The sequence below is a fragment of the Schistocerca americana genome, chromosome 1, assembly GCF_021461395.2.
Source record: "Schistocerca americana isolate TAMUIC-IGC-003095 chromosome 1, iqSchAmer2.1, whole genome shotgun sequence".
NCBI lineage: Eukaryota > Metazoa > Arthropoda > Insecta > Orthoptera > Acrididae > Schistocerca > Schistocerca americana.
In genome coordinates, this window is record NC_060119.1 from 615014582 (window position 1) to 615042352 (window position 27771).

Sequence of the window (27771 nt, forward strand, 5' to 3'; positions counted from 1 at the left end):
GAACAGTAGGGGCGAAAGGCTACATCCTTGTCGTACACCCTTTACAATACCAGCCCCTCGTTCATGGTCATCACTCTTATTATTCCCTCTCGGCTGTTGTACATATTGTATTTGTATACGAACCGTCTCTCCCTGTAGCTTACCCATAATTTGTTCAGAATTTCGAACATCTTGCACCATTTTACATTGTCGAACGCTTTTTCCAGGTCGACAAATCCTATAAACGTTTCTTGATTTTTCTTTGGTCTTGCTTCCATTATTAACCGTAACGTCAGAATTTTCTCTCTAGTGCCTTTACCTTTACTAATGGCAAACTGATCGACATCTAGCGCATCCTCTATTTTCTTTTTCATTCTTCTGTATATTATTCTTGTAAGAAACTTGGATGCGTGAGCTGTGAAGGTGACTGTGCGGTAATTCTCGCACTTGTCAGCTCTTGCCGTCTTCGGAATTGAGTGGATAATGCTTTTCCGAACGTCAGATGGTATGTTGCCAGACTCATACATTCTGCACACAAACGGATAGTCGTTTTGTTGTCACCTCCCCCAACGATTTTAGAAATTTTGATGGAATGTTATCTATTCCTTCTGCCTTATTTGGTCTTAAGTCCTCCATAGCTCTGTTAAATTCTGATTCTAATATTGGATCCCCTAACTCTTCTAAAACGACTCCTGTTTCTTCTTCTATCACATCAGACAAATCCTTCTCCTCATAGAGGCTTTCAATGTATCCTTCCCACCTATCCGCTCTCTCCTCTGCATTTAACAGTGGAATTCCGGGTGCACTCTTAATGTTATCACCCTTGCTTTTAATGTCATCAAAGGTTGTTTTGAATTTCCTGTATGCTGAGTCTGTCCTTCCAACAATCATTTCCTTTTCAATGTCTTAACATTTTTCCTGCCGCCATTTCGTCTTAGCTCCCCTGCATTTGCTATTTATTTCATTCCTCAGCGACTTGTATTTCTGTATTCTTGAGTTGCCCGCATCTCGTGGTCATGCGGTAGCGTTCTCGCTTCCCACGCCCGGGTTCCCGGGTTCGATTCCCGGCGGGGTCAGCGATTTTCTCTGCCTCGTGATGGCTGGGTGTTGTGTGCTGTCCTTAGGTTAGTTAGGTTTAAGCAGTTCTAAGTTCTAGGGGACTGATGACCATAGATGTTAAGTCCCATAGTGCTCAGAGCCATTTGAACCATTTTTTTGTATTCTTGAGTTTCCCGGAACATTTTTGTACGTTCTCCTTTCATTTATCAATAGCAATATATGTACTATCACCCACGGTTTCTTCAAAGTTACCTTCGTTGTATCTATGTTTCCCTTCCCAACTTCTGTGATGGCCCTTTTTAGAGATGTCAATTCCTTTTCAACTGTACTGGCTACTGAACTGTTCCTTATTGCTGTATCTACAGCCTTAGATAACTTCAAGCGTATCTCGTCATTCCTTAGTACTTCCGGATCCTACTTCTTTGCGTGTTGATTCTTCCTAACTAATGTCATAAACTTCAGCCTACTCTTCATCACTACTACGTTGTGAAATGAGTCTATATCTGCTCCTGGGTACACCTTGAATCCAGATCTGATTTCAGAATCTCTGTCTGACCATGATGTAATTTAATCCAAATCTTCCCGAATCACTCGGCCTTTTCGAAGTATACCTCCTCCACTTGTGATTCTTAAACAGAGTAGTCGCTATTAACAGCTGAACCTTGTTACAGAATTCAAATAGTCTGTCTCCTCTGTCATTCTTTGTCCCAGTCCCATGTTCTTCTGTAACCTCCGCTTCTACTCCTTCCCCTACAACTGCATTCCAGTCCCAATGATTATAAGATTTTCATCCCCCTTTACATACTGTAGTACCCTTTCAACATCCTCATACACTTTCTCTATCTCTCTATCTCTTCATCTTCAGCTTGCGACGTTGATATGTATACCTGAACTATCATTGTAGATGTTGGTTTGCTGGCGATTCTGATGAGAACAAGCCTGTCACTGAAATGTTGCCAGTAACACACTCTCTGCCCTACCTTCCTATTCATAAGGAGTCCTACTCCCGTTATACCATTTTCCGCTGCTGTTGATATTACCCTATACTCATCTGACCATAAATCCTTGTCTTCTTTCCACTTCACTTCACTGACCCCTACGATATCTAGATTGAGCCTTTGCATTTCCGTTTTAAGATTTTCTAGTTTCCCTACCACGTTCAAGCTTCTGAAATTCCATGCCCCAACTGGTAGAACGTTATCCTTTTGTTGATTATTCATTTTTTTCTCATGTTAACCTCGCCCTTGGCTGTTCCCTCCCGGAGATCCGATTGGGGGACTATTCCGAAATCTTTTGCCAATGGAGAGATGATTATGACACGTCTTCAATTACAGGCCTCATGTCCTGTGGATACAAGTTACGTGTCTTTAATGCAGTGGTTTCCATTGCCTTCTGCAACCTCGTGCCGTTGATCACTGCTGGTTCTTCCCCCTTTAGGAGCAGCCTCCTACCCCTAGGATAAGAGAGTGCCCTGATACCTCTGTCCGCTCCTCCGCCATCTTTGACAATGCCGTTGGCAGAACGAGGGTGACTTGTTATGCCGGAAGTCTTCGGCAGCCAATTCTGATTATTAATCAAAATTTGAGCAGCGGCGGGATTCGAACCCGGGGCAGAAGACGTTTTGATTATATATTTAAGACACTACCCCTAGTCTACGGCCGGCCGGAATACCGATGTCAAATAGCTTCTCAACGGATAACTCACGAATCTTGCTGAGCCACGTCGCAGTAGACTCATCCACGGCGGGCATATTCCTACGCCGCCAGGGGCTTTATAAGCGAATGCAGCATCTCATTCCAGGCATTGACAAGCTAACGAAAAGGCAAAATGGGAATTTAATCGTCCTAACAGTGGAGTTAGATCAGAGATTCGCCGTTTCAGAGCAAATAAATGGGAGCGTCAGTCACAAGGATTTGACCCACGAAAACCCACTTTCTTTTAGAATACCTTCAAGAGAATTATGGACAATACAGTCACCAGAGAACTGGCTTAACCCTAGGATGCATATACAGGGCCTCCGAGGCCCTTGTATGTCTCCATTTTTAAAAAAATTCTGTAATTTTTTGTTTGATTTCAAACTGCTTTCCAGTACTCTTTCACTAACACTGTGACATTCCTCCTATCAAGTCTGAACGAGATACCTTTTTAAGTTTTTGTATAATTCAATACGTTTACCCATACACCGTGAATGCACAAGCAGGGCTTCAGAAGCCCTCACACATTTATAAATGTTCTTTAGCCTATCTTGTCTTCAACATTTGTTTGGGAGCAGTTATTAATTCAACAATAACTGTAGTGGTATTTCCAGCAACAGGAGTGCCAACAGCAGCAGTAGCTGCAGTAGTAATAATATAACTAAAAAATAATACGCACTACTTTCACATGTCGGTGACGACGGTGTATTGTTGATCTTTTTGCTATCAAATGTTTTATTATTGCATAGTGTTGTTATCCTGTGCTGCTCTTGTTAGCTTCATTGTTACTGTAGTTTGTTTGTTGCTGCAAACCCCATATTGTTACGAGTATGACCCGTTCAGTGCTGCACAAGCTGCTGTTCGAGAGACACGCCCTTTGCTCTGGCTTCGACACGCTAAGCAAGAGAGTCAGTACGAGAAAATGCAGCTAATTTTTAAAGTGTTGTGGCTCAGTGGTTTGAAGAAGATGATTCTTGCGAGGAAGGAAATATTTTTGAAGGCGCAAGTAGTGAAGAATCAGCCAATGAAACTGCAGATGTGAATATTGAGGCAGATGACAGTCCTTCCGATAATATTACTTCATCGCAGTCTGAAAATGAAGAACCACCACAAAAAGGTATAGAAGACCACACATACATTAGTCGCAATGGAACGATTTGGAAATTAGATCCTCGTACGCCTGTCCATAATATCGTAAAGAAGGCACCTGGCCAGCCCATGGTTTGAAAACCTGTAAGCCTAAGGATGCCTGGGACTATTTCATCTCCAAGGAAATACTAAAGGAAATCATCAACTACAGAAATACTGAAGCCAAGAGAGTGGCTGCTTTACGTGGCAAAACGTGGAAAAACATTTCGCTTGCTGAAATCTAGGGTTTTCTTGGTCTTTTACTGCTTTCTGGTGTTGAGAAGAGTTGGGATGTCCCTATTAGAGAATTGTTCTTGGATGACAAGGCAAATCCTACATATAAGGCCACCATGTCAGTAAATAGATTCTAGGATATAAGGACAATGATTAGATTTGATGACAGGCATACCCGTGAAGCTCGATCTGCAGATGACAAACTTGCAGCTGTTCGCTATGTATGGTAACTATATCTTGACAAGTATAGAAATAGAATGATTCCCAATGATTCGCTTACAGTTGACGAACAGCTAGTCCCAATCCGTGGAAGATGCAGCTTCACCCAGCATATGCCCTCTAAACCAGCCAACTATGGCATTAAAATATTTTGATTATGTGATGCTACATCTGCATATGCTTTAGACGGAATTGTTTACACTGGAAGGAAGCCCAATGAACCTATTCAGAAAAATCTTGGATTGAATGTGGTGAAAGATCTTGCTAAAACCTTTGAAGGATCATCAAAAAATATTACTATTGACAACTTCTTTACTAGTGTGCAGCTGGCAGAAGAGATGCTTCAGAAGCAAATTACAGTGGTGGGAACAATCAAACTAAATAAACCAGAAATTCCTAATGAGATGAAACCATCTGCCTCAAGAGCGATTCATTCCTCTTTGTTTGCATTTAGAGGTGACATTACAATGGTGAGTTATGTTCCCAAAGACAAAAAGTCTGTAGTTCTGATTAGCACAATGCATCACGACAGAAACATTGATGAAACTCATCGAAAAAAAAAAAAAAGAAACCAGATATAAGAAAGTTCTATAACTCTACGAAGGGTGGAGTAGATGAAATGGACCAGAAAATTCGTTATTACACTTGCAAGAGACAAACAATAAGATGGTCATTTGCATTATGGATGAATACGATGGACGTCGCAGCAATGAACAATGAAATTTTGTTTTTCTGCCCAACATCCGACATACCATAGTGGAAGAAGTGATAAAAGGCGTTTGTTCCTAAGAGATTTAGCAGAGGAAATGGTAAGACCACTAATGGAACTACGTAGTCAGATCCCAAATCTTCCAAAGAAAATCGTTGATGGCATGCAAAGATGTGGTGTTCAAAAAGATGTCATACTGCCGAACCAACTATCTGTTTGAGGAAAAAGAAGAAGATACAATTCTTGTCCATATAAGAAACACAGGAAAAGTGCTATGACATGCATTTTTAAGTGTAAAACCAACATTTGTAAGGAACATAGTGGCGTTCTTTGTGCTTCTCGTTTGTCACATGTTGAAAACTAAGAAAAATGCAATTTTATGTGAACAATGAGTAATAAATTTTTGTCAAAATATTACCTATATACATAATATTGTGAATAATGAGTATGTTTTAATTGAAGAAGTTGGTTGAAATAAATGTTATAAAATGTAAACTGCAACTTATAAGCGAAATAATAAAATTATTTGTATATGTTGTATGTAAATGCATGTAACTTATAAAAATTCACTCTTAGAGTTCATAAAAAATTAATAAAATGTTAATCAGGCCCACCAGATCCTGTTACTGTATTTTAGAAATCTTTCAATATGACAATAAATTTGACAGAGATAAATTTAACTCCAAAGAATGACTATATGAAAAGAGGAAAATTTTACATTAGGGCAGGGTTTTGGAGGCACTGCATATGCATTCATGGGTGTTTTCGGCACCATGCATCCTATGGTTAATGCATCGACTATCACATCACGGCGGTCGAAAGCGAGAAGGGTGAAATACTTTGCGATTACACAAAAAAATACACGAGAATCCACAGCAGCCAAATCTGAGGGCAGCCATGAGGAAATTATTACTAGGGAACGTCTTTCACTTCGTACAAAAATACCACATCAGCCGATCATCCACTACTGAAAGAAATAACAGAATATGAGATAGCCTCTGCCATACTAAGCGGCGGAAATATAGCTCCTGGACATTACCACCTCGGACGATTTCATCTCAGACTACTTCTACCACAGGGACTTGTTGAAACACTACATCTATTTAATGCACCCCTAGCTCAAGAAGATGTACCATCGCAGTGGAAAGATGCGCATATTAGAATGATTTCGGAACCTGTAAATCCCAAAACAGCCCTAATGCATACAGACCTATCACATTACTTCAAAAAATTGGCAAAATCTTTGAAGCAATTGTTAACAACATTCTGCAACAGTTTACAGAACACAACAGTATTATACCACATGAACAAGCTGGTTTAAGAAATAATAAGAGTACCGCTGATCCGTTATTAAGATTAACTAGTACAGTAGCACAAGCCTGCAACTTAACAGTTGCAACTGCTGCTTCTTTCTGGACGTAGAACACGCCATTGATACGGCATGGCACGCAGTACTTCTTCATTCAATGCTAATATAAAACTTCCTATTAGAAATAGTACAATTAATAGCTACCGTCGCTGGAAACAGAAAAGTTTAAGGACGAGCTGGGCGTCAAAAACTGTACCAGTTCGCACTCAAAGCGGGGTCCCTCAAAGTGCCGATGCAAACTGCTGACATCCCAAGAACCAGGTGGTGGAATGAAGACATAGCTATGTAAACGCATAACACCACATTTCGTGTCATATCTCCCCACGTGAACCATGGACTTTGCCGTTGGTGGGGAGGCTTGCGTGCCTCAACGATGCAGATAACCGTACCGTAGGTGCAACCACAACGGAGGGGTATCTGTTGAGAGGCCAGACAAACGTGTGGTTCCTGAAGAGGGGCAGCAGCCTTTTCAGTAATTGCAGGGGCAACAGTCTGGATGATTGACTGATCTGGCCTTGTAACCCTAACCAAAACGGCCTTGCTGTGCTGGCACTGCGAACGGCTGAAAGCAAGGGGAAACTACAGCCGTATTTTTCCCGAAGGCATGCAGCTTTACTGTATGGTTAAATGATGATAGCGTCCTCTTAGGTAAAATATTCCAGAGGTAAAATAGTCCCCCATTCGGATCTCCGGGCGGGGGCTACTCAACAGGACGTCGTTATCAGGAGAAAGAAAACTGGCATTCTACGGATCGGAACGTGGAATGTCAGATCCCTTAATCGGGCAGGTAGGTTAGAAAATTTAAAAAGGGAACTGGATAGGTTAAAGTTAGATATAGTGGGAATTAGTGAAGTTCGCTGGCAGGAGGAACAAGACTTCTGGTCAGGTGAATGCAAGGTTATAAATACAAAATCAAATAGGGGTAATGCAGGAGTAGGTTTAATAATGAATAACAAAATAGGAGTGCGGGTAAGCTACTACAAACACTATAGTGAACGTATTATAGTGGCCAAGATAGACACGAAGCCCACGCCTACTACAGTAGTACAAGTTTATATGCCAACTAGCCATGCAGATGACGAAAAAATTGAAGAAATGTATGATGAGATAAAAGAAAATATTCAGGTAGTGAAGGGAGACGAAAATTTAATAGTCGTGGGTGACTGGAATTCGACAGCAGGAAAACGGAGAGAAGGTCGTGGGTGACTGGAATTCGACAGCAGGAAAACGGAGAGAAGGAAACATAGTAGGTGAATATGGATTGGGGCTAAGAAACGAAAGAGGAAGCCGTCTGTTAGAATTTTGCACAGAGCATAAGTTAATCTTAGCTAACACTTGGTTCAAGAATCATAAAAGAAGGTTGTATACATGGAAGAATCCTGGAGATACTAGAAGGTATCAGATAGATTATATAATGGTAAGACAGAGATTTAGGAACCAGGTTTTAAATTGCAGGACATTTCCAGGGGTAGATGTGGACTCTGACCACAATCTATTGGTTATGAACTGTAGATTAAAACTGAAGAAATTGCAAAAAGGTGGGAATTTAAGGAGATGGGACATGGATAAACTGACTAAACCAGAAGTTGTACAGAGTTTCAGGGAGAGCATAAGGGAACAATTGATAGGAATGGGGGAAAGAAATACAGTAGAAGACGAATGGGTAGCTTTGAGGGATGAAGTAGTGAAGGCAGCAGAGGATCAAGTAGGTAAAAAGGCGAAGGCTAGCAGAAATCCTTGGGTAACAAAAGAAATATTGAATTTAATTGATGAAAGGAGAAAATATAAAAATGCAGTAAATGAAGCAGGCAAAAAGGAATACAAACGTCTCAAAAATGAGATCGACAGGAAGAGCAAAATGGCTAAGCAGGCATGGCTAGAGAACAAATGTGAGGATGTAGAGGCTTATCTCACTAGGGGTGAGATAGATACAGCCTACTGGTAAATTAAAGAGACCTTTGGAGAAAAGAGAACCACTTGTATAAAAATCAAGAGCTCAGATGGAAACCCAGTTCTAAGCAAAGAGGAGAAAGCAGAAAGGTGGAAGGAGTATATAGAGGGTCTATACAAGGGCGATGTACTTGAGGACAATATTATGGAAATGTAAGGGGGTGTAGATGAAGATGAAATGGAAGATACGATACTGCGTGAAGAGTTTGACAGAGCACTGAAAGACCGGAGTCGAAACAAGGCCCCGGGAGTACACAACATTCCATTAGAACTACTGACGGCCTTGGGAGAGCCAGTCCTGACAAAACTGTACAGTCTGGTGAGCAAGATGTACGAGACAGGCGAAATACCCTCAGACTTCAAGAAGAATGTAATATTTCCAATTCCAAAGAAAGCAGGTGTTGACAGATGTGAAAATTGCCGAACTATGAGTTTAATAAGCCACAGCTGCAAAATACTAACGCGAATTATTTACAGACGAATGGAAAAACTGGTAGAAGCCGACCTCGGGGAAGATCAGTTTGGATTCCGTAGAAATGTTGGAACACGTGAGGCAATACTGACCTTACGACTTATCTTAGAAGAAAGATTAAGGAAAGGCAAACCTACGTTTCTAGCATTTGTAGACTTAGAAAAAGCTTTGACAATGTTGACTGGCATACTCTCTTTCAAATTCTAAAGGTGGCCGGGGTAAAATACAGAGAGCGAAAAGCTATTTACAATTTGTACAGAAACCAGATGGCAGTTATATGAGTCGAGGGGTATGAAAGGGAAGCAGTGGTTAGGAAGGGAGTGAGACAGGGTTGTAGCCTCTCCCCGATGTTATTCAATCTGTATATTGAGCAAGCAGTAAAGGAAACAAAAGAAAAATTTGGAGTAGGTATTAACATCCAGAGTAAAGAAATAAAAACTTTGAGGTTCGCCGATGACATTGTAATTCTGTCAGAGATAGCAAAGGACTTGGAAGAGCAGTTGAACGGAATGGACAGTGTCTTGAAAGGAGGGTATAAGATGAACATCAACAAAAGCAAAACGAGGATAATGGAATGTAGTCGAATTAAGTCGGGTGATGCTGAGGGAATTAGATCAGGAAATGAGTCACTTAAAGTAGTGAAGGAGTTTTGCTATTTGGGGAGCAAAGTAACTGATGGTGGTCGAATTAGAGAGGATATAATATGTAGACTGGCAATGGCAAGGAAAGCGTTTCTGAGGAAGAGAAATTTGTTAACATCGAGTATAGATTTAAGTGTCAGGAAGTCTTTTCTGAAAGTATTTGTATGGAGTGTAGCCACGTATGGAAGTGAAACATGGACATTAAATAGTTTGGACAAGAAGAGATTAGAAGCTTTCGAAATGTGGTGCTACAGAAGAATGTTGAAGATTACGTGGGTAGATCACATAACTAACGCGGAGGTATTGAATAGGATTGGGGAGAAGAGAAGTTTGTGGCACAACTTGACAAGAAGAAGGGATCGGTTGGTAGGACATGTCCTGAGGCATCAAGGGATCACCAATTTAGCAATGGAGGGCAGCGTGGAGAGTGAAAATCGTAGAGCGAGACCAAGAGATGAATACGCTAAGCAGATTCAGAGGGATGTAGGTTGTAGTAGGTACTGGGAGATGAAGGAGCTTGCGCGGGATAGATTAGCATGGAGAGCTGCATCAAACCAGTCTCAGGACTGAAGACCACAACAACAACAACAACATCTACCTGCAATGCAACCGGTGAACAAGCCACAACTACATCAGCAAACTTGGAACGTGGCTCAGTAAATGGAGGAACCGAGCTAATTCAACTAAAAGTAAGCTTACCCTATTCAGAAAATGACACTTTCTAATCGCCAACAACAGGATCCCCACGTACTTAACATTCTACTGTGGGGACAAGAAATTACTGCACAACCAAACATCATGTGTCTTGCAATCTACCTCGATTGAACTCCTAAACTGTCAGAAAAACACAACTGAAAAGATTAAACAACCTGTAAGTCAATTTAGCATGGCTAATGAAATACGAACACGTGGTGTGGGGTAACCAGCTGCCCTTCTTACATACAAAACACTTGTCCGACACATTCTCAAGTATGGATTTGAAGAACGGATAACAGCATCTAAGCAAGCAAAAAAAATTCGACCTGGTGACCGCAGGATGCTTAGAATAGCTGCAGATCTACGTTATGAGTTCCCAACAAACTCCCTTCACGAAACACTTAAAACCAAAAAAGTGCTGGACTGAGTAAAACAACAAGTCATCACATTTTTGCTCAACACCTTTAATTTCCTGTGATTAAAATATGTATTTCCTCCATGCATCATTCTCGAAGCTGTATCGAACTCACTCAAACAGAATTCTCTGGGAAACAAAGAAATCGATGAAACTGTCGACACCTACAAGGTTTCGGAATGATACAGCAGCCTGATATAGAAAGAACACATTACTGAACAAGATTACTTCGATCTGTTCCTACAGAGAATACATTATTCTCTACTTCGACTAGGTTTTCAAGTCATGTTTTAGACGGAAAGCTGGCCGCAGTGGCCGAGCGGTTCTAGGCACTACGGTCGGGAACTGCGCGACCGCTACGTTCGCACGTTCGAATCCTGCCTCGGGAATGGATGTGTGTGATGTCCTTAGGTTAGTTAGGTTTAATTAGTTCTACGTTCTAGGCGACTGATGACCTCAGAAGTTAAATCGCATAGTGCTCAGAGCCATTTGAACCAAGCCCCCTACAGCCCACCACTCCTTCAGAGGTGGAAAAAAGTTTGTCTGGGACTTCACTGCCACAGATATCACGATGCCACATCATTCATCAGACCATTATCAATATTTTAATTTCACTCTGGAAATGGATTATTCAGGGATTCTGATTCACCGCACTCCCCCCTATCTCCGTACATCCACGGACTCTGCTGATCGCCGATCGCCGTTCCAATGGCTGCTCTAGCCCAGTGATTGTAGTGTTGTATTATTCTTTCTTGTGGAATAAACTTGTTGTTAAACCTGCTGATATTTGTTGTTCCCCATCCATGGACATAACAAATAGTGGCGACAGAGGTAGATTCTAGTATTGGTTTTCGTTTTCTGCCCTGGTGGCATGTTCTTGCTTTCCGGTGCTGTGTCTGATCACCTCCAACGGGTATCGTTGTGCATTTTTTTCTTTTTGTTGGTTTTCAGAGCGGAAGGCGTATAGTTTTAAGTTTTCTTCTGCTTGTCTTACTTGTCGCTTATGGTGTTTCGTCCCAATGGGCTGGGAGATAATAAGTCATTGTATCAGTCTGACCCTGTTTCGCCCCATTAGAGATTGAATCTCCACTGAACGACTTTTTTTTTTTTTTCATTTCTAACCGGAAACTCAAATACCAGTTTCCAGAGATGTAGCTTTAACAATACTTAAATTGTTCCTTAATAATGATTTACTTAAAAAAAATCTTTCACACACTATATCACCCATGCAGGGATTAAATTTCAAAAAATGTTGAAACACGCGTTTCTCTATTTCTGGCCGAGAAACGAATACCAGATTTCGTAGTCCTAGTCAAAGTTGCCTAAATAGCGACATATTTTTCAAACAACTTTAAATCTCCTATTTCAACCCACCTGGGAGTGGGATTTCGGAAAGTCCCTTCTTGAAACATACCTACAGTGTAAGTGTAAGATCAATATCCGTCCACATTTCAAGTTTCTATCCTTAGCGGTTTTGGATGGGCAATGAAGAGTCAGTCAGTCGGTCAGGAAATTTCGTTTCTGTACAGAAAAGATAAATAAATCAGGAAAGGCTTCCATTTATACTTATGACAGCAAATAATAAGATTTCAGAGTGATTAAATAATGATATTAACAGTCAGTAAAAGTGGTGTCCAATCTACACAATAGCATTTACTTCGAAGTGTCAAAAGTTTTAAATGTACAATAGGATATAGTTTAGACTTAAAAGCAGAGGAAACATCGAAAAATTACTGTTAATTAACTAATAGTTTGCTGTTTTAACGTTACAGTTACAGCAGTATACATAAAAACGTCATTTGTTGCAAAGTTGCTGGATTTATACCACAGAAAATATTCGAAATTAAAATATTGCAGGTCCCAAGCATATGTAGTCTGTCAATGTTATTTTTGTTTCATATACTAGTTCTTGGTAATTTATCACTATAATTACAAAACATGGTAAAGAAAAATCAAGTTATTACAATTCTGAACCTGAGAAAGAAAACTACAGTTTCATTTTCAAAGCAACCATCTTGCCAATGGCAAAATCGCTATAGGAAAGCCATTGAATCCTAAATATAGAAAGAGACCTGAAACCGTTCCTGCAGAGTGTAATTAATACTTCAAGAATGATTCTCTGTGTGAGCTCTTGTTTCCTTACTTTTTGAGTCATCCTTGTACACAAAAGCAGCCACTGAAATATTTATTGCATTAAAAAATACGATGCAGAAACGAGAGTGAAGAATGAATAATGGAATGAGCATTCTGAAGAAAAGGTTCCATAAAAAATCATACTTTAGTCTCATATTACACAGTTTGTGTACTGCGTGTGGTCATAATCATCTGGTTATAATCCTTTGAACACAATATCATGGAAAATCTCGGTAGTCTGAATATGTGTCTTTAGCTAGAGCCTGTTCCTGCATTTATGCTATGTACTCCGTCCCACGTATCCCACAAATGAACAATGCAGTACAGTTATCAATAAGGAGCTTTTTAGAGAAGCTGCCGAAAATCTTGAAATGTGTATTGGGTAATGCGAGAATTATGTGTACAAGGAGTATTAGTAAATTTTCCTCCCAAAACAAAAAAAAACAAAAACAAAAAAAAAACATTACTGCTCAAACTCTTCATAACATTTTTTACATCTTCTAATTTTTTTATTGTTTGCCTGCTTGTAATATTTTTCCATGCTTCCAAGTTCACTCTAAGTGTCTTTGGATAATTTAATGTGTGTCCCTTCCTGCCAACCTTTTTTTCTGCTAAGTGATCCCCAGGGACTTCTTTCTTCGTCTTCCTCTCATATATCTGCTCATATAACAACAAATTTGTCTACTTAATTTATCTATATACTCGAGTTAACTGCATTCCTGATGAGGGATTCACCGTACTGTGTTTGTTGTTCACATGCGGGCGAGATTAATCTACCGGCAACATTGGCGCGTCCGCGCAAGACTGCAAGAGTGAAACTCCCTTCGGACAGAGCTGTGAGGAGGTTGCGCGCGCGCCATGAATACTTGAGGCTCCGCACGGGCAGCCAGAACACGTTCGCGGCCGTTCATTCCACATTACGAGCCGGCCTGAGCAACGCTACTATTGATCTCACAGCAAAACTGCGCTCTGCTCGTTTACAGCTGGCGTGCGGCTCTAGCCCACGCAACTACAGCGAAATATATCATACACGAAGGCTGTCTACCTTAGCTGCATTTATCTCGGTGTCGGCATAATTGTGAATTATAAAACAAGCGGGCAAGCAACGTTCTAAATATGGAATCGGGTTCTGTGCATACTGGCTTCGTGTGTTGATCCTTTGTCTACATTTGCGAAGTATCCTGCGTACCCTAACTGGTTTCTTCCTTCCTGTATTACTTTCACAGTCTCTCATACTTACAAGGAATGTGACAAAATATGCACGTAGTTCACATCCGTACATTGAAGTATGTTCTTTAATTTATATAACTGTGGAGCAGATTAATAAACAATTTTAATATCTGAATAGGCTATTAGAGTTCTACAACATGTACCAAATTAAATCGATGGCATAATGGATATTTATTTATTCTCCACAATTACAAGCTGTGGTCTGAAAAGTCAAAATATGTCATACAAATCACATTTTATTGGTTATGAATTTATTAACTGACTATTATTAACTTTATTAGCACCGGAGTTATTGTATCGATACAGCTTATAATATAATGATTGCATTTAATATTAAGAGTCCCTAATACAATTGCAAATACGCAACTAGCTGCTAACTACCAACTACTGTCAGATTTTATGAGTGAGTATAGTTGACATACTAACATATATTTCTGCTTTTGTTTCTCTCTTCTGTCCGCCTCCGTAGATGAGTACTCATAGTGGCTGATTGACATTTGTAGAACGCTGGATTCAGTTCTCGATGCTGCTAGGAACTTTCTTCTGGGGTGGAAGGGGGGCGGGGGAGGAGGACTGTGGCTGCCTTCACTCAGATTTCTGAAGCTAATTTAGGAGCTACTTGAAAGAGAAGTAGCAGCTCCAAAGTTTGGAAAACCGACAACGGGTGAGAGAGCGGTGTGCTGATATCGTTGTTCTTCATACCTCATCTGAATGACGGTATATGACAGAGGATGACACGGTGGGCAATCAGCATCGCGCGGTCATTTGGGTATGATTACAGAGCTAATATTAATTTTCTTTCTATTGGTCATTTCCTTATTCTCTCCAATTCTTCACTTTTATTGTTATCTTACACTAACTCGCTTCCCACGCCCGGGTTCCCGGGTTCGATTCCCGGCGGGGTCAGGGATTTTCTCTGCCTCGTGATGACTGGGTTTGAACCATTTTTTTTCTTACACTAACTACAAAATCTTCTTCCTTCTTGCTATCTAGGCTAAAACCTTCTTCTACCAATATCCTTCAGTCTACCCAGAGGTTGCCTTCCCATCTCTGCCTTGGATGGCCAATATTTCTTTTACCAACTGGTGATTTACTTCTTAAGATTTTCACAATCTTCCTTTCATCCATCCGTCTATGTGTTTGTTCCAGTCATGTTTTCTCTTATGTACCAACTCATCAATAGAGTCCACTTTACATCCTTTCTAATACTTTCACTTTTCTCTCTAAGTCTCAGTGACTTCCCTGTACTTCTTCACAGAATTTTCATATCCATGGTTTCAAAAAGTCTTTCTGTTTTTGATGTTTCTCGTCTTGTCTCAGCTGTTTGTATCACAACTATTCTCATTACTATTTTCTACATTCTTGCCTTTACATCTTTTCTTGTTTGCTTGTTTTTCCGAATAGTGTCATTTGAATACCCTACCTCCTTGTTTGCTTTTGCTACTTGTTCACGAATTTCATTTTCATCATTTCTTCTGCTGGTCAGTTCAATACCAAGATAATTATATGTCAGTACCTAATGAATAATTTTTCCATCCACTTTCAGTTTTCATATAATTGGTTCCGCAGATGTGGTCATACATTTGGTTCCTTTAGTGGATATGACCGTAGTTAGGTGTTTGGCTGACACGTTAAATATACGTAAGAGTTTCTGCAAGTTATCTTCAGTGTTTTCCACCAGCAGATCTGCATCGTCAGCATGATTTTTGTTTTTTTAATTCCCCATTCTATAACCATTACCAAACAATACCTTCTTAATCACCTTTTCCATGACTATACCAAAAAAATTGCGAGCTTGATGACTCATCTGGTCTTGTACCACTATTAACTGCTTTGCAGCAAGTTTACCTTGAACTATTTTCGGCTGGATTTACTTGTTGGAATAAATCTCTTCAAATGTTTTTATTAAGTTGGAAGGAATCCTCCTGTTATGGAGCAGTTTTAAAACATCAATTAACTGAATCATATTGGACACCTTCTGTAAACCAAAATGATAACACATATTGCTGTTAGACATTATGCTTACGTTGAAATGCGTCCTCCAGTTTTCTGTCTGATTCGTTTCATGAGATGCTGCTTTCCAACCAATGAAAATAATGACTAGTAACTTCAAAGAGAATAAGAAATAATAGGAAAAGAAATATTAAAATCACCGCCAGATAACCGAATTCTTCTGTGGAGAGGGACTCCTGAATGCAGCTGTCCCTTTATGCCCTGCGCAGGCGACAGCTGGGCGCCCACGACTACCGTGATTGATGGACAGTCTTTTCTTTCACGTGGAGACTGACTCAGTTAGGCGTCGAATTTTCTGGAGTGAGTAACTCTTGCTTGAGGAGAGTCATCTCACACCGTGAGGAAGAGCCGGCTTAGTACCTATGGCACAGGAAGTCATCCTCGTTCTGACAACGGACATGATGATCTTTCCGTTGGCAAAAGATTGCAGATTAGTCCCCCATCAGTTTACAGGGACAGAACTGCCAGGAGTGAGGTGATTATCAGAAAACGACCGAATAATCAGTGAAAGGGAATCTTCGTACGGGTCAGGGAGTGGAATGTCAGAAGTCCGAATGTCGTTGGAAATCTAGAAAAATCTGTAAAACCGAAATACAGAGACTCGTTCTAGATATAGTGCCAGTCAGTGAAGTGAAATGGAAACAACACAAGGATTTATGATCTGACAGGTGTAGGATAACATCAACAGCGCCAGAAAGTAGTTGGATTATGGAAATGAGCGTTTGGCATCATTGGCCGGGAGGCCCCTTAAGGGGCAAGTCCGGCCCCCTTAGTGCAGGTCTTATTACATTCAACGCCACACTGGGCAACCTGCGCGCCGGATGGGGATGAAATGTTGATGAGGACAACACAGCACCAGTCTCTGAGCGAAGAAAATCCCCGACCCAGCCGGGAATCGAACCCGGGTCCGTAGGACGGCAATCCGTCACGCTGACCACTCAGCTATCGGGGCGGACAGTTGTATTATGATTGGTTATGAATAGCAACGTAGGGCGGAGAGTGAGTTACTCTGAACAGTTTCATGATAGAGTTATTATCAACATAGTCGACAGCAAACCAACACTGACAGTTGTTGTTGTTGTGGTCTTCAGTCCTGAGACTGGTTTGATGCAGCTCTCCATGCTACTCTATCCTGTGCAAGCTTCTTCATCTCCCAGAACCTACTGCAGCCTACATCCTTCTGAATCTGCTTAGTGTATTCATCTCTTGGTCTCCCTCTACGATTTTTACCCTCCACGCTGCCCTCCAATACTACATTGGTGATCCCCTGATGCCTCAGAACATGTCCCACCAACCGGTCCCTTCCTCTTGTCAATTGTGCCACAAACTCCTCTTCTCCCCAATTCTATTCAATACCTCCTCATTAGTTATGTGATCTACCCATCTAATCTTCAGCATTCTTCTGTAGCACCACATTTCGAAAGCTTCTATTCTCTTCTTGTCCAAATAATTTATCGTCCACGTTAACTCCATACAAATACTTTCAGAAACGACTTCCTAACACTTAAATCAATACTCGATGTCAACAAATTTCTCTTCTTCAGAAACGCTTTCCTTGCCACTGCCAGTCTACATTTTATATCCTCTCTACTTCGACCATCATCAGTTATTTTACTCCCCAAATAGCAAAACTCCTTTACTATTTTAAGTGTCTCATTTCCTAATATAATTCCCTGAGCATCACCCGACTTAATTCGACTACATTCCATTATCCTCGTTTTGCTTTTGTTGATGTTCATCTTATACCCTCCTTTCAGGACACTGTCCATTCCGTTCAACTGCTCTTCCAAGTCCTTTGCTGTCTCTGATAGAATTACAATGTCATCGGCGAACCTCAAAGTTTTTATTTCTTCTCCATGGATTTTAATACCTACTGCGAACTTTTCTTTTGTTTCCTTTATTGCTTGCTCAATATACAGATTGAATAACATCGGGGAGAGGCTACAACCCTGTCTCACTCCCTTTCCAACCACTGCTTCCCTTCCATACCCCTCGACTCTTATAACTGCCATCTGCTTTCTGTACAAATTGTAAATAGCCATTCGCTCCCTGTATTTTACCCCTGCCACCTTTAGAATTTGAAAGAGAGTATTCCAATCAACATTGTCAAAAGCTTTCTCTAAGTCTACAAATGCTAGAAACGTAGGTTTGCCTTTCCTTAATCTTTCTTCTAAGATAAGTCGTAGGGTCAGTATTGCCTCACGTGTTCCAACATTTCTACGGAATCCAGATCAGTCAATCAAAATGGTTCAAATGGCTCTGAGCACTATGGAACTTAACAGCTGTGGTCATCAGTCCCCTAGAACTTAGAACGACTTAAAGCTAACTAACCTAAGGACATCACACACATCCATGCCCGAAGCAGGATTCGAACCTGCGACCTAGCAGTCGCATCAGTCAATCATCCAGACTGTTACCCCTGCAACTACTGAAAAGGCTGCTGCCCCTCTTCAGGAACCACACTTTTGTCTGGCCTCTCAACAGATACCCCTCCGTTGTGGTTGCACCTACGGTACGGCTATCTGTATCGTTGAGGCACGCAAGCCTCCCCACCAACGCCAAGGTCCGTGGTTCATGGGGTGGGGGTTGACAGTAACAACAGAAAAATTCTAAGCATATACACTAAAACGCCAAAGAAACTGGTATAGGCATGCGTATTCAAATACAAAGATATGTATACAGGTAGAGTAGGGTTCTGCGGTCTGCAGGGCCTATATAAGATAACAAGGGTCTGGTGCAGCTGTTAGATCGGTTACTGCTGCCACAATGGCAGGATATCAAGATATAAGTGAGGTTGAGTCGGCGTACGAGCGATGGGACACAGCATCTCCGAACTAGCTATGAAGTGTAGATTATCCCCTACGACCATTACACGAATATACGTTGAATATCAGGAATCCGGTATAACATCAAATCTCCGACATCGCTGAGGCCGCAAAAAGATCCTGCAAGAATGCGTTCATCGACGACTGGAGAGAATCGTTCAATGTGACAGAAGTGCAACCCTTCCGCAAATTTCTGGAGATTTCAATGCTGGGCCATCAACAAGTGTCAGATAGCGAACCATTCAACGAAATATCATTGATATGGCCTTTTGGAGCCTGAGGCCCTCTCGTGTAGTCTTGATGACTACACGACACAGAGTTTTACGCCCCACCTAGGCCCGTCAACACCGACGTTAGACTGTTGATGACTATAAACATGTTGTCTGGTCGGACGAGTCTCGTGTAAAATTGTAACGAGCGGATGGACGTGTACTGGTACGGTGGCAAACTCATGAATCCATGGAACCTTCATGTCAGTAAGGGACTGTTGAAGCTGGTGGAGGTTCTGTAATGGTGTGGGGCGTGTGCAGATGGAATGATACGGGACCACGGATACGTCTAGATACGGCTCTGGCACGTGACAGGTAAGTAGGCATCCCGTCTGATCACCTGCATCCATTCATGTCCACTGTGGATTCCGACGATCTTGGGCAATTTCATCAGGACAATGCGACACAACACACTTCCAGAATTGCTACACAGTGGCGCCAGGGGCCCTCTTCTAACTCTGAACACTTCCGCTAGCCACCAACCTCCCCAGACAAGAACATTGTTGAGCATATCTGGGATGCTGTGCAACCTGCTTTTCAAAAGAGATCTCTACCCTCTCACCTCTTGCTGATTTATGGACAGCCTTGAAGGTTTCATGGTGTCAGTTCCCTGCAGTACTACTTCAGACGTTAGTCTAGTCCATGTCACGTCGTGTTGCGGCACTTCTGCGTTCTCGTGGGAGCCCCACTCAATATTAGGCAGGTGTGCCAGTTTCTTTGGCTCTTCAGTGTATAATAGCTTAAAAACATCATAGTAATATTTACAGACAGATGAATACTCAATGCAGTTATTGCCGGCCGCTGTGGCCGAGTGGTTCTAGGTGCTTCAGTCTGTAACCGCGCTGCTTCTACGGTCGCAGGTTCGAATCCTGCCTCGGGCATAGATGTGTATGATGTCCTTAGGTTAGTTAGGTTTAAGTAGTTCTAAGTCTAGGGGACTGATGACCCCAAGTGTTAAGTCCCACAGTGCTTAGAGCCATTTGAACCATTTTTTGTTGTTGTCGCAGTTATTGTTTAAGCTTCTTACGAGGTGGAAGAGTGGAGAGACATTTTAAGATGGGAACACAATTACAGCACAGGCAGCAAGGTACGTAATGAAACTTCTAGGTATTCTTCTACGTGTCTATTATTTGATGAAAATATTCTGCCTGTACAACGGGAATTCCACTGTTAAGTGCAGAGGAGAGAGGTGCAAAAAGTACATTGAAGGGATCTATGAGGGGGATGATTAGTCTCATGTGATAGAAGAAAAAACTAGAGTCGATTTAGAAGAGATGGGGGAACCAATATCCAATATTAGAATTAGAATTTAAGGGAGCTTTAGAAGGCTGAAGATCAAATTAGGCAGGAGGGGTAGATAACATTTCATCAGAATTTCTAAAATCATTTGGGGTGTGGCAACAAAACGACTATTCACGTTGGTGTGTAGAATACATGAGTCTGGCGACATACCATCTGACTTTCGGAAGAAATCATCCACACAATTACGATTACTACAAGTGCTGAAAAATGCGAGAATTGTCGCACAATCAGCTTAACAACTCCTGTATCCTAATTGCTGACAAGAATAATATGGAGAAGAATGGAAAAGAAAATTGAGGATATGTTTGTTGACTGCAAGAAAGGTAAAGACACCAGAGGGGCAGTTATGAAGTTGCAGTTGATAATGGAAGCAAGACTAAAAACAAATCAAAATACGTTCATGAGATATGTAGCCCTGGAAAAAGCGATCGACAGTGTAAAATGGTGCAAGGTATTCGAAATTATGAGAAATATAGGATAAGCCATAGGGAAAGACGGTTAATGTACAGTATGTACAAGAGCCAAGAGGGAACAATAAGAGTGGACGACCAAGAACGAAGTGCTCGGATTAGAAAGGATGTAAGACAGGGCTGTTTCTTTCGCCCCTACTGTTATGATTCATATCGAAGAAGCAATGATGGAAATAAAAGGAAGGTTCAGGGATGGAAGTAAAGTTCAGGGTGAGAGGAGATCAGTGAGATCGAAGAAAGACGAAAGAATGTGAAGTAGGAGGAATGACAACAGCGAGAAACTTAACACCAATTTTGATGGTCATAAAGTAGATGAAGTCATGGAGTTCTACCATCTAGGCACCTAAATAAACAATTACGGACAGAGCAAGGAGGACATCAAAGACAGACTAGCACTGGGAAAATGGGCATTCTTATGCAAGAGAAGTCTACTACTATGAAACATAGGCTTTAATGTAAGGAAGAAATTTCTGAGAATGTACATACGGAGCGCAGCATTGTATGGTAGTGAAACAAGGAGTGTGGACAATACCGGAACAGAAGGGAATAGAAGTATTTGAAATGTGATGCTACAGGCGAATGTTGAAAATTAGTTGGACTGATAAGATGAAGAATGTTGAGGTTCTGCACAGAATCTGATAGGAAAGGAATATGTGGGAAACTCTGACATGGAGAAGGAAGAGGATGATAGGACATGTGCTAAGACATCAGGCCATAGTTTCCATGGTACTAGAGAGGTGTAGAGGGCAGAAAAGACAGAGATTGGAATATGTCCAGAAAATAATTGAGGATGTAGTTTGCAAGTGCTACTCTGTAATGAAGAGTTTGGCACAGGAGAGAAATTTGTTTCGAGCCCCATCAAACCAGTCAGAAGCCTGATGACTCGAAAGAAAAAGGTGAACAAACCAATGCAGAACCTCGCACATCGAAAATATTGCAATAAAGTCAACAGTGGAAAAAAACGCCATATTGCCAAGACAAAACATACGTTAAAGAGGGAATCATTTCCCGAAACGCTTCATGTGAAATATGAATAAAACAAAATCGTGACTGGTAGCAGAAAAGTTATTTATAAACAAAGCCATTGTTTTCACAGTTGTAGGCTTTTACAAAGCCATTTGTAATGGACAAAATCAGATTATCAAATTCAATTAATTGGAAAATTATTAAGTTTTCTTTTGAACACGTCTGTTAATTTCCAGTTCAGCCCTCACTCGAATATTAGGAAGGGCCTGGTATGGTAGCGACCCTCTACATTAATTGAACAATTAGCTCTTGTAGGTGACTTAACGACTGATCGCACACACAAATGCTATGAGTACACACTGTCACTTAACAAACGTTGATTCAATTAGGGAGTCAATGGTAAAATCTTATTTTGGCTGAAGTTATTAGTCTCTTGAGGATACATAGCAAAAGTAAAATTGTGAGTTTACCACGTTGCAGTTCTGGATCTACGATATTTTCGAACCGCGACAAGACTTGATAGCGGCGTCCCCCACACTCCCTCCCTCGAGCGTTTCAGACTGAACATCAAAAATTAAAAAAAAATTTTTAAAGCATGTTCATTTTGAAGCGTAAATCTTTATAAAGAGTTTGATGTATAAAACACGAATGTTCTACGAGATGTAAGACGCGTTTTTGGTCTTAAGTGGGTCGAAGTGCGGTGCACGTCTCTTCACACAGCGCACGCCACTGTTTGTCGCTCTGTATAATTCAAAAGCGTATATTTTGTAATTGAAGTCATTAAACCTATATTCACGACAGTGGAAATTAAAATCCTACCCTCCTTGTTAAAAATTCACAATTGATACATCGTGGGATTACTGGTAACCGGGGAGAATAAGAATTATTCAGAATATTTGCACTCTGTGTTGCCTATTAGCTAACATGAATTAATGAAATTAAATATAGGAAACATAAAACCAGTAAAGACAAGAGACAAGCAAACAGTACACATTCCCTCAATCCTTAGGTCCTAACACTTTTTTTCTCTCCAATCTTGTTACTGCTTTACGTGGCGTGCTTTCCATTCTGCGAAAGAATCTATTACCTCATCAAAGTTCATCTAACGTTTTGCTACGTGAGAAACCAAAATGTCGTTGTCTGATACCGAAAAACCTTTTAATACGAATAGTACCCAAGAGTGATGTGGTTTCTCCAGTTGATTAAGACAATTTTGTCACTGTCTCTTACATAAGACGAAATAGGCTTTTCCAATATTGCAACAATTGTAGCACACGCCAAATAAGAAAGATTGTTTTGGCAGAAATTGTCAGTTCTATGTACCTCATTTACGCAAATAACTCGACGGCATGTAATTCACGAAGTATTGATAACAAATGTCTATTAGGTCTACTGCAAGGCAAAAGCTTTATGTTAGGAAATAGTTTCACATTTGATTCATACGGTCCAGTGTCTCAAATACGAGATCGAAAAGTACCAGTAGTACGAAATTTTTATATAAATTTGGAATCGTCATATTCTTTCATATAATTTCTGTAACATCCCTTTTCTTCTCCGTTCTCGTTCTAATAAACAATCTTGTCAATAATTCTATGATTATTCCTGACATTATCGAAACGTATTCGCCATTTATCTTCTCCAACTCTGTCAGAATCACCGATTTAGTTATGCCGCGTTTATTCTGCTGTTAGACGTTATTAAGTTTTCGTACAATACGTTTTCCGCGCTGTTCCGAGAGTTGAACTTCAGTAGCTGCTAGCCCGAGAAGGTTTCAGTTGGCTCTTACAAGGTAGCGATCTGGCAAAACATTTTCTGTCAAAATTTCATTTTTTTTTGTATGCACTCAGAAGATAACAAGTAATCTTTCTTATCTTTTATTCCTGCTAGCCGTTTATTTCTACTCTGCTACTCTGACTCTATGAATTTCGTTTAAACACCTAATCACCCACACAAACAAATAGCGATTGGCATTCACTCGTTCGTGTTTATCTGGCTCAGCTGGTATAGCGACGCCTCCTTGTGCCTGCGGGAATTTTTTTTATTCCTGTATGCGACGGGGAATCAACTAGCAGAGACATCACGTACGTTATGCGCATATTCTAAAATGTACTTACGATTCGTTTATAAATCAACTTGGAATGTATTAAAAATCGTGCAAAAACCAACAGGGATGCGTTTCAAAATCACTGAATAATCGATGAACCAACGTGCGCTGAATGCTAGGCACTTTTTGAAACAAGGTTTTTTTCTTCAAGAATATGCATTTGACGCCCCATAATTCCACCCGGGACAGATACCCCGGTTTGCTCCCTCCCCCCCCCCCCTTCACTCGCACACATATGAGCCTGCCACCTGGTTCATAGCGAATGTTGGGTCATTACCACACGTGCTCCTAGTATTACTGAAGGTATGTGCCATTGCTCAGAACTCGATTTGAATTATTTCAGTGAATATGCCCTAGAATCGATGTGATGTTTGGGTCACTCTAACTATGTTACAAAATTGTTATAGAATTTAATGAGGGACTCTGTGGATAACGCTGGAGTGGTGAGCTACCATGGGCCAATACATAAAGCATGGGAGGTTGTAACAATGTCTTGAAATTACCATATATTGGTTCTCTTAGGATTCTTACTTTGGTTACTTATTGAGCATTGCACTTTGAATAATAATGACAATAAAAGTGATTATGGGGTTAAAGTATTTTGTTTGAGTTTATACTGAGGAGGAGTAGCAATGAAAACAGCTACCCTTGTTGATATATAAATTTATTTTATACTAAAGCAGAAAAACACTACAGTGACAATTTTCCTCGATATTCAAGTCCACAGAGTGGTAATGCCTTGATCAGCTATTAAATTTGGTCTCTACATGAATAGGATTATAGTCGCACATGAATTATCAATGGTAGAAAGAGTGGAATATGAACACTACACTCATCAACTCAATGCCACTTCACATCAACGAGCTTGCGATAAGTACAATATAGGGCGCATACAAAAACTATGTAATGGAATGAACAAATTAAACAAAATTACGATTTCAACTCGGCTATACATTGCCATTAAACATGTATTGCCTAATTCTTTGTCTGGTCACAACCTTTTATGAAACCGCTAGTGAAACAACATGCAGCTGGTTAAGTTTCTGCCGACAGTTTACATTAATTTAGATAATATTATTTCAGTAATTTCAGTAGCAACTTGAAAGTACATAGTATAATCTGTTCACACAAGGATCTGAATCTGATACTAGTATGCCAAGACAAGGGGTGGGGGTCCTGAGATAGCTAGGGTTAATGATGATTACGTGATCAATATTAAATAAAGGGTGGACACTAAAGGCGGGAATGCTTGGTCAGACTGGAGTAACAACGAAACCACATCAAAATTATCAATTTTCCTACACAAATCGGATTGGCAAAAATAGTTAACACTCAATTAGGCTCGAATGACACTGAAAATTATTAAACTTGATCATCATGGGTACCTTAATGTTGCACATAGCAGGTAACACCTACACATGGGTGGATATCATTCACAAAGAAAACACTCAAAAGGAAATATTATTTCCTCATAAAATTGCTATCTGTGCGCTACTATCTGTCTTTACCAACTTGTAATGCAATTAGAATGTGACTAAATGCAAGTTATGGAGAGATAATCTAACGCATGACTGAGTGACTGACCATGTGGTCAGACGCCATTCACACAGGAACGCAGTAAACATAAGTAAATAAACTTCTCAGACAAAAGGTCGCTGGCTCTACTCATATTCTGTTAATTAACTTTCAAGTGTGTGAAAATCACAAGGAAACATAAACTACACAGGTTTAATACAGCAGGTAGCCTGGCGCTCCCACGTGTGTGGGTGTAACTTACAACGTTTCCGTAAACAGGCGAATGGGGAAACAAAATGTTCTTTAAATAACGTTTGAATTTGTATTTAACACATGGAATGGCGGAAATGTTACAATTAGCAGAAACGAAAGGTACGCGCTAAGTAGCTAATTTAGCTTCAGTTACTCACAGAATTGCTAAAATTTAAAACGATTCCTCAACTGATTAATTTCATTCAAAGTTAGAATGATAACTTTGTACAATTTTTATCTAGCTGTGCCTGCCCAGGCGTAAAATACATCGTTAGCAATTCGTCAATAACTGACTATGCGCGAGGAATTTTAACTGCCACTCTGAATGAACACTCATTTAGAAAAGATCTGATTATTATCTGCTGTATAAAACGTAAATTTACTTTTAAAACAATATTTATACCTTAAGTAAATTCTATCTGTGAGTGGTGGCGTCTAGTAGAATTTTCAAGTCAATATAAAGCTACCAAATTTTGATGAACTACAAATAAATTCTTGTTAACATTGATCAACAGGATACAGTGTCAAACCTCTTGAAACAAAACAAGTTATTATTTGAATTAGTTATTATTTAACTAATGAAATTGCACTAGTGAATGAAGGCAGATGCTTGCATGTTTGGCTCAAGATACCGAAGGTAAGACCACAATAGTCGGTAGTAGCTTTCTATCGTCCATTAAATATACTATAGTGTTCACCGATACTAGATGAATCACATCCTTCCTTTGATTTCCATAGAATTATAATTCAAGTTTGGAAAACATGATAAAACTAATAATTATCACTGTTCAATGCAGTATTCGTAAACCATGATTTTGTAGAGATATTGATAAGTCCATTTGGAGGTGTTACACAGCCCCCTGAATAGCAGTGCCAACGCACGATCTTAGTGTCTTTTGCGCTGTCATTCACCGGTGTCAGGTTGTATTATTGTCGTTGCAGGAGTCCCGGTTTTGATAAATATTTTATAATCACAATGAGAAACACTAAATGAGTATCAACATTTATCTGTTAGTGAAAGGGACATAAAAATTTTCGTAACACTTATTAAAGTTTAAAAGGAACCGCTACTCTAATTTTCTGTTAAGTTTGCTGAAAACAGTACCCAAATATCAGTACTGTAGTTATATATTGAAGTACAGTCCCTTACAACAGAGTTAAAAATCATAAATAATACTGTATTGAAAATGAAATAATAGCTCAGTTTTATAAGCTAGTATCTTCATTATCAAAATTATTTACGAAATCCACAATGCTTAGCATGTTTCTGTCTAAAAGTAAGAAATTACGCATCACTAACTATTAAATTACATTGACTAAGTTAGTGCATTTGTAATAAACAAAACATAGAGAAATCACAGAAATTTGGAATGGTTTTACACAATAATTATGCTTGTACAGTGCTGGATTATTGCTCCGTTTGGACTTTTACCAATGAAGATAGATAGGTTTACAGATATTTCATAGAGAAATGAAGTTTCTTCCAGGTGTGATACTAATAATTTAAATAGTTACACATTTATCAATTTACCTAGGTAAAGATAAAGTCATGTTAATTTATCTCAATGCTCTGTTTTGATAGAAACTTTCTGAAATTCAGTATTAAGTAATTTACTTTAGTAACAGTGTCATGCAAGAGCACATTTATCACAGATGTTTAAAATTTTCGTTCAGAAAATGCATCAAATTTACGTTACAGTAATGCTTCCAGAAAGTTTCCGCTAAATTCCCTGTAATTTTAACTATCCTGTAATAGTGTCTATTCAAGTACATACAGTTATGATTACATAATTTTAAAATGTTAAGTTCAACAGTTAACACTTATGAAATGGTTTGCATTTGACAAAAGTTTTCTTAGACAAATGGGTGGAGAAGGTGGATGGTCACTTAGAGCTATGCACCACTGGAAATGGCCACAGAAGTCATGCAGGGTAAAGGCTCAGCAATCTGCAGATACCAAGGTGTAGGATAGGTTTTCCTCCCACCGACAGCTTATCTCGTCTCAACAGGTTTACACACATTATCACTAGTTGCTGTCATTGCTTGCCATCAGCCATAGAGTGTATGTAAGATTATGCAGGGGCACTGATATATGTACAGCATATTCACAACATATTATGGCCTGAA